This window comes from Macrotis lagotis, chromosome 2 (assembly GCF_037893015.1).
Source record: "Macrotis lagotis isolate mMagLag1 chromosome 2, bilby.v1.9.chrom.fasta, whole genome shotgun sequence".
Lineage (NCBI taxonomy): Eukaryota > Metazoa > Chordata > Mammalia > Peramelemorphia > Peramelidae > Macrotis > Macrotis lagotis.
Genome location: NC_133659.1, coordinates 15,522,486 through 15,531,335, shown reverse-complemented (window position 1 = coordinate 15,531,335; position 8,850 = coordinate 15,522,486). Strand labels below are relative to the sequence as shown.

At 43.4% G+C, this 8,850-nt stretch overlaps 1 pseudogene; it reads right to left on the bottom strand.

Annotated features, from left to right (window-relative positions):
* Nucleotides 1–8,299: 8,299 nt before the first annotated feature.
* Nucleotides 8,300–8,355, bottom strand: LOC141515730 (U6 spliceosomal RNA; annotated as a pseudogene).
* Nucleotides 8,356–8,850: the final 495 nt, after the last annotated feature.

Genomic DNA, 8,850 nt, shown 5'->3' with positions numbered 1-8,850 from the left:
AATATGGTGCTCCACAACACTCAAAGAACTCCATCTCCACCCTTGTCTCCAGGCAGAGATGTTCAGCCCTCCCTAAAAAATTCAATTCATTACAAAGTGACTTTCATAGTATGATATTTCAGCCATAAAAATGGAAAGAGGCAACAGGGTGTAGTGGACAATGAACCAGCCTGGAAAGGCCAGTCTCAAACTCTTCTCTGACCCATCCTGGCTGTGTGACCCTGGAAAAGTCACTGCCCCTCTAAATGCCCTAGAAAACTCTCTGAGATGAAATTGTAATTAGAGATATGCATTGGCAGAAGGGTTTCCACCCTTTCTGTTCTCCTTTCTAGTGAAATCACCTGGCCATTCATCATTCATAAAAATCAGGAAGCTTCAGAGTTATAGACAGCTAGGTGGTATAGGGTTGTTGAATCAGGGAAAGCTGAGTTCAAATCCTTTTCTCTACCCATACCTAAAGTGCTCTCCTGCCTCCTCTCTGTCTCCTGGCTTCCTTCAAGCTGAAAGGTAAAACCTTCACCCAGACAACTTTCCTGATTGCCACCCCCAATCTCCCTATGCCTCTTACCTCCTCTACCCGCCCATGCCAGACCCTTCCTAGCTATGCTGAATTTTTCTTGTATGAACATAATTGTCTACATGATATTTCCTCCATTAGACTGAACTTCTCGGACTGTTTTTTGTTTGCTTTTCTTTGTATCCACAGAATTAGCACATAGCACAGTAGGCATTTAATGTGCATTGACTGACTCAGATACTTGCTATCTGTGTGACCCTGGGCAAGTCACTTAACCCTGTTTGCCTCAATTTCTTCATCTGTAAAATGGTAATAATAATAATAATAATAATAATAATAATAATAGCATCTACTTCATAGGGTTGCTGAGAATCAAATGAGATAATTTATGTTAAGGTTTTGAAAACCTTAAAGCCCTACGTAAATAGTAGTTATTAACATTATATTATCATGATGGAAATGTTTTACATGATTTCATTTGTATAAACTATATTAGATTTCTTCCCATCTCAGGGAGAGGGGAAAGAAAGGAGGGATAAACTTTAGAATTTGAAACCAAAAAAAGCCCTAACAAATGTTAAAAAAATGTTTTAGCATGCAATAGAGGGAAAAAATAAAACATTATTTAAAAAAATCAAAGCAAGGCTCAGGGAGGGCAGATAGGAGAAAATAGTACCTGGAAATGACTTTTATCAATTTTATTGGTGAAAAATACATTATATTATTGTAATATGAAGAGAGAAGCTCTCACCATCCCTGAGAGCCTTGATTAAGAAGTAAATTTGCGGGCGGCTAGGTGGCGTAGTGGATAAAGCACCGGCCTTGGAGTCAGGAGTACCTGGGTTCAAATCTGGTCTCAGACACTTAATAATTACCTAGCTGTGTGGCCTTGGGCAAGCCACTTAACCCCATTTGCCTTGCAAAAAAAAAAAAAACCTAAAAAAATTATTTAAAAAAAAGAAGTAAATTTGCCAATGAATTACACTGCCTAGGACCTACAACAGGGATGGGCTAGACATTCAATGGGGGAAGGGCTAGTGTTGCTTTTCTAGAATTCCATAGATTTTCACTTTCTAGGAAATGTAACCTGTTGGTACTCAAATATTCTCAAATATAGAAGATCTGTGGGGTTTTGTTAATGAAGGGGTCCTTGGGAATTCCCTTCCCAGAAGCAGATTGAGACCCATTGGTGACTTACTTAGGTCAAAGAGTTCAGAGATCATCTGGTCCAATCCCCTCATTTCGCAAGAGAGAAATGAGTCTTAGAACAATTAAGTGACTTGTCTAGGATCATTCAGGTTAAAAGCGATAAAGGCAGAGTTTAAATTCAAAATCTAGTGGTGGCAAAGTGGGTTTCCCTCCCACCACATCATGATGCTTCAGTCTACAAATTTCTTGTGTGTAAAATTTTCCAAGAATTCACATTGACTACACCACTGGCTCACCCCCACCCTCATCCCCTTCCTTCTCAGATTACACTTCATGGATCCTGCTTGCATAAGATGGTTCCCCAGGTGTCTCCTGAGTTAGATTGTGTGCCATCTGAGGTAATGGACTTAGCACTTGCCGCAATACTTGCTTATAAATACTGTTGATTAACTATCAGGAATAAATGAATATGATATAAAATCAAAACCATTAGCAAAACTTTAAGATAAATCCACTGATTTATTTATTTACTCATTTAATTTAAAAAATATTTATATCTTGTGTTTTTCACATCTTATATATCCTTTTACCTTCTACCTAGCAAATCCTCCCTCCTAACAAAGGATGAAAAGAAAGCAAAAAAGAAAGTCAAATTCATTAAAATTATCCAACACACCAAGAATGTGTTCAAGGTTCCACCCCCATAATTCCCCGCCTCTGAAAAGAAGGTCCTTTTTCTCAGTCCTTCTCTGGGTCCCAATTTTGGTCATTATATTTACACATGGGCTAGTTTATATAAGGCAATCTAGAGGCCAACATTTGTAAAACATGATTTCCTAGGAGATCCTAAGATCATCTTAAAATTGAAGAAACGGAGGCCCCTGGGGGGAATGAAATGATTTGCCCAAGGATACACAGCTTGTAGGTAGCAGGGCTGGGACTTCAAACTCCCCAGTCAGGGCTCTTTCCATGGTGCTGAGATATGTATGGGGCCTTTTAAAAAGGCATGCTTCTGTCTGCCAGCCTTTGGAAACAGTGATCTAGGAGCCAGACATTTCCTATTAAAGTTTAAAAAACATAGCTTTAAGTCATACATTACATAGAGCACGTTCATAGCTCATCTGACAGAGGAGGTTTGAAACCTCACAGAGGTCACATTTTCAAACAGCCATCACTTTTTACTCTGTCTCCAAACATTAAATAAAAATAACACTAATAATCCCTAAGCCTGCAGTGAGGCCAGGACCATGGCTTAATTATAAAATTGAGAAGTAAGCTTCATTCTTTGGACTCTCATTCATTGCTCAGTGCTTAGAACTGTGTCTGGCACATAGTCGATTTTTGATAAATGCTTTGTATGTCCCCCCCTTATATCCAGCCTCTGACTCACAAACAGGAGAATATAAGCTCCTTGAGGGCAAGAGATGTTTTTCATTTTTTTTTTTGCTTGGAAAAATGTCTGGCTCACGGCTGTTAATGTTCAGTTGTGGCTGACTCATCAGACCCATTTGGGGGGGGTCTGGTACACAGTAGGAGCTTAATTAATGTTTGTCAGATTGCATTGGATAGATAATTAATGAAACATCAACAGATGCTCCAACTATGATGGAGTTATGAATAAGACATTATAGAGATTATTCATATGGAATAGATCACAGGCAATAGCTCAGCAGGCACATATAAGGCTCCCACTGTGTGCAGAGTCCCAGTGTTTAGATCAGATCACCATAATCAAGGATATCATCATCTGGACTTTGTAAGATGCGTCATGTTTACTGATTTATCTCAGTTTCTTTCTCCTTTATGATAGTTTAATCAGACATTTTATAAAGTGTTTTAATATTTGCAAAGCCCTGTCTATGCATTATCTCATTTAAACCTTTAAGAAGAAACCCTAGGGAGATAGTACTCTCATCATCATCTCACAGAGAAAGTGAGTGGCTTGGCCATGGCCAGATAGCTAGTAAGAATCAGAAGTCCAGATGTTCTTGTCCCCTAGCCATGGGCCGTTTTGTCAGCCCCTGGGTTTAAGCTGCAGCGACCAGACGCTATCCTGTGGCCCACTAACCCCAGTTCTGCCATGTAATGCCTGGGTGCCCTTGGGTAGGTTCCATGGGACCATTCTTGGTTTGGGTTACTACGGTTTGGCTGATTGACATTGTTCATCCCTTCGAGCACTTCTTCCCCAACCTTTTCCTTTACAGATGAGTAAACAAGGCTCCTGGAGGGAACGGGGGCCCATCCCGGGGTCCCCAGATAGCAAGGGGCAGAGTCTGACTTTGGGCCAAAGTCTCTTGGTGGTCTACTTGGCCGAGTTGCCTCTAGGTTGAGCAGCTCCAGAAGCAATCCACCGGTTTCGTTATGTGTCAGGCTACGCCAGGCCCCAGGAATATGAAGAAAGAGCAAAAACCACTTCCTGTGTTCTAGAAGCTTACACGCCAATGAATCATTAAACAATGCTAACCTGACTTCCCCACTGAGGGGAGGGGGGTGGGAAGGGAGGGTGGAAGGAAATTTTATGGCTTAAAATATTCACGTGCATATGAATGAACAAATAAGAAAAAATAATAAAAAAATTAAACAAGGGGGGCTTTGTCCGCTACACTAGGGCACCTTGTTGCTGTTGGTCAGCCGTCTCAGTTGTATCTGGCTCTCCATGACTCATTCGGGAGATTCTTGCAAAAAGTACAGGAATGGTTTGCCATTTCCTTCTGCAGATCATTTTATAGATAACGAAATTGAGGCAAATAGGGTGAAGTGACTTGCCCAGGGTCACACAGCTAGTGAGAATCTAAGACTGAATTTGAACTCAGATCTTCCTAACTCCAAGTCCTGATTCTTCAGTAGGAGAAGAAATACAGACAAACCCTTAGATAATCACATCTGACTTTTCCTAGCTCATTCATCCCTCTGCCTTTAAAAGCCATTGGAAAAGTGGGAACTTTTAGAGGCCCTGCATAAAGGACCCCTGGAGGGGGTCTCAAGGTCCTTCTCAGGATCATGTTTCTTGTTGTCCTTCCTTCTTGAAGACCCTGACATCAGGCGGGTGGTGCCATGACAAGCATATGAATTGGATTTGGGCAAGGGGGTGCTGTGCTAACTCACCAGCCTCACTTTCTCCTCCCGAGCCATCTGGGTCCCGTGGCCAGATATGAATCAGGAGACTGGATGTGAGGCAAACAGGGTGAAGTGACTTGCTCAAGGTCACACAGCTAGTAAGTGGTAAGTGTCTGAGGCCACATTTGAACTCAGGTTTTCCAGATTCCAGGGCAGCTGGTGCAAAACATAGAGCACAGGCCCTGGAATCAGGAGGACCTGAGTTCAAATCTGCCCTCAAACACTTAATAATTACTTATCTGTGGGACCTTAGGCAAGTCACTTAACCCTACTGCCTTGCAAAAACCAAAAGAAAAAAAGAATTAACTTAACTAATGAATGCTAAAAACACAAAACTGATTTTTTTGTGTTTCTAGAGCTGGAGGGAACCTTACAAAGCACTGGAATAAAATGTCTTCATCTGGATAAACGAAGGCACAGAGTAGCTAAAGCAGACCCCAGAATTGCAGATTTAGACTCTGACCATCTTGTCTAACCAGCTCATTTTACAACTGAAGAAACAGTCCTGTCATGGGCTCCCAAGGAGAGCAGGGCTTTGGACTCAACTCGTCTGCCTCCAAAGCAGCCTTCTTCCTCCGTGGGCACAACCCCCTTCCTCAGGGGACAGGCCACTGGACTCTGGGTTTTGCCACAAGCCAGTTGCCATGGAAGCTAGGGGAGTGACTCTGGGCTTCAGGGCTTTAACTCAGGTAGACAGCCCACAGAGAGCAGGATGGCTCAGGGGCTCTGTTCAGGGTTTTTAACTTAAACTGTTGTAAAGTTGGCCAATAGCTCACGATGACTTGTGCTCCACGAGGATGTCAGAGCAGCCCATTGCCCTAGTCAGATATCCAGTCAGAGCTCCCTCCTCCTCCATTCCTCTTGTGGGGGAAGGGCTTGGAGAGACTCTGGCCACACTCCATCAGTGGGTCCCATATTTACTGGGGAGGATTTGCAATTTATCCAACTGGTAAAGGGACATTTCCCTCAGGCAGCATTTGTACACAGAAATAAAGCTTACGGTTTATTGTTTGTCTCGGAAACCTAGCAATCTTAGTGGGTTCTACACTCAGCTGTGATGGCTAACAAAGTCCATGGGTAAAATGTAGCTGCAATTGAGTACGAGTGTGTGCGTGCGTGTGTGTGTGTGTGTGTGTGTGTGTGTGTGTGTGTGTGTGTGTAGTCTAAAAAATGACCCAGGTTAATTTTCTGGGGGGAGGTGGAACCCAACCCAAGTTTTGTTTAAAAAGGATTTTCCTGAAAGTCTTATTACCTTATTTCCTTTTGTTTCTTTTTCTTCAATGTTCAGTTGCATTTAACTGTTCATTACCGGAAGGATGCATTCAAACTTATGGGGCATGACGTTTTAACACTCTGTACTGAGATTTGTCTCAATTTCTTTTCCTCTGAAATGCAGCCTTTCTTCCGATAGGGAGTCATTTCTCCAATGATGTAGGGGATGGTCTACAGTGGTGGGGTAAGAGGGCCTAGTGAACCTTGGGACATAAACCACACCCTGGGCAGAGGAGAGCCCTCACTTAAGTGGAGTTGGGGAACAGCAAGTACAACTGAGTGCCATAGACCCCCATTGTTTCTTGTGAGCTCTTGGCAATTCTTTGGAGTCTCAGTTTCCTTGTCTGTAAATATGAAAGGGTAGGGAAGCTAGGTGGTGCACTGGATGGAGCACTGACCTAGGAGTCAAGAGGATGGGCGTTCGAATCCAGCCTCAGATACTTGACACTTACTAGTTGTGTGACCTTGGGCAAATCATTTAACCCGGATTACCTCACATCCAGGGTCATCTCCAATCATCCTGATTCAGATCTGATCCTTGGACCCAGATGGTTCTGGAGGAGAAAGTGAATCTGATGATTAAGCACAGCCTCCTGCCCCAATCCAAATCATGTGCTTATTATGGCATCACCTCAATGATGCTGTGGTCTTCTCCAAAAATGAAGGACAAACATTAATATGAAAAGATTCAAATAGATGATTTCTCAAATCCAATAAATTGCTGATCAGTCACAAAGATTGAATCCCAGGATTCTAGAATTGGAAGGGAACTTGGCAGATCTCTAATCCACCTTCTTCAGAAAGAATTCCCACCACAAAACACTGGAGGAGTGGTCATCCAGCCATCGGTGAAAGGATTGAATGAAAGCATTTATTAAATGCTTACTGTATGCAAGCACTCTTCTGTGGACAGAAAGATTAAGGACTGCCACTGCTCTCAAGGAGATTCTGTTCTAATAGGGAGAGATAATACCTGGAGGAGAGGGCAGCTGTGGGGCGATGTCAAGACCCGGTGGGTCTAAGGAAATCAAGATGTATGGCAGGAGAAAGCAATGAGGGAATAAAAATGCAGAAATCACCTGGAGTGTATCAGACACCGAGGTAAGCACTTTACAAATATTTTCCCAATCTTCATAAGCAGTTATATTTTCCCAGTTTACAATTGAAGAAACTAAGGCAAAGAAGTTCAAAGACTCATTCAGGGTCACACAACTATTAAGTGATGATCAGGTCTTCCTGACCCCAAGTCCAAGGCTCTATTCATTTGGATGGCTGTTTTGAAACAGTGTTGCCCAGTAGATAGAACTGGACTTGCCATTAGGAAGGGTTCAAATGACTCTCTTATTAGTTGTGCGACTTGGAGTGTGTCCTGCCATTTCTCAGTTTGTAAAATGGTGGAGTTGGATGAACTGGCCTCCCAGGGCCCTTCTAGCTGTGACCCTAGTCAGCATCTCCCTGGGCACTTCCCTGGCAGACTATCCAGGCTTCATCCATAGGCATCTTCTGAAAACAGCTTCCAAGGGTCTCGGAGAGTGGGGGACGGGGTCTGGAAGCCCTGATGAAGGACCGCGTTTTGAATTTGACTTCCCCTGAAGGCTACTCTCATTCTTTATCATATTAGATTGGTACCTTGGCAGGGAGCAAACAGAAGTGCATTCCACTATTTCTGTGATGGACTTAATTATTCTTTCTCTATTGAAGGAGATCCATAAATCTTAAAAGAGAACTCTCTCTCCCTTCTTCCCTCCTTCTCTCTCTCCGCCTCTATGTCTCCTTTCCCCTCTTTTTCATTCCTTCCTCTCTCTTCCTTCCCCTCCAAAGCTTCTTTTCTACTCGTTTTCTCTCACTCTGGCTCCCCCTCTCTCCTCTCCTCTCTAGCTTTTCCTACTTTTTCCCTTCTCTTCCTCCTCCCTTCTTGTTCTTCCCTCTCCTCTGTCTCCCTCCATACCACCTTTCTGTCTCTGTCTCTGTCTCTCTCCTGTCTTTTTCTGTCATCTGTTTTCTCTGTCATCTCTCTCCCACTCTATCATCTCTCTCTGTCTGTCTCTGTTTCTGCCTGTCTCTCTCCCTGTCTCTTCGTCTGTCTCTGTTTCTCTCCTCTCTGTCTCTCTCTGTCTCTGTCTCTCTCTGTCTCTCTCTCTCTCTCTCTCTGTCTCTGTCTCTGTCTGTCTCTCTTTCTCTCGGGCTCTCTCTCTTTCTGTCTCTCTCCATCTCTCTCTTTCTGTTTGTATCGCTTCATGAATTTGCTAATCTTCTCTGTATCGTTCCAATTTTAGTGTATGTGCTGCCGAAGCGAGCACTCTCTCTCTGTCTCTGTCTCTGTCTGTCTCTGTCTCTGTCTCTGTCTCTCTGTCTCTCTCTCTGTCTCTCTCTGTCTCTCTCTCTGTGTCTCTCTCTCTCTCTGTCTCTCTTTGTCTGTCTCTCTGTCTCTCTCCTCTCTGGCTCTGTCTCTATCTCTGTCTCTGTCTCTCTGTGTCTGTCTCTCTCCATCTCTGTTTCTCTCTGTCTCTGTCTGTCTCTCTCCATCTCTCTTTGTCTCTATTTCTGTCTCTGTCTGTCTCTATCTCTCTCTCTGTTGCTCTCTGTCTCTGTTTCTGTCTGTCTGTCTGTCTCTGTCTCTCTCCATCTCTCTCTGTATGTCTCTCTGTCTGTCTCTGTCTCTCTCTCTATCACTCTGTGTGTGTCTGTCTCTCTGTTTCTCTCTCCCTCTCTCCCTCTCTGTCTTTCTCTGTCTCTGTCTCCATCTTCCTCCCTGCTCCACATTCAGTCACCGATACGGTGCAGCACTAATCTAT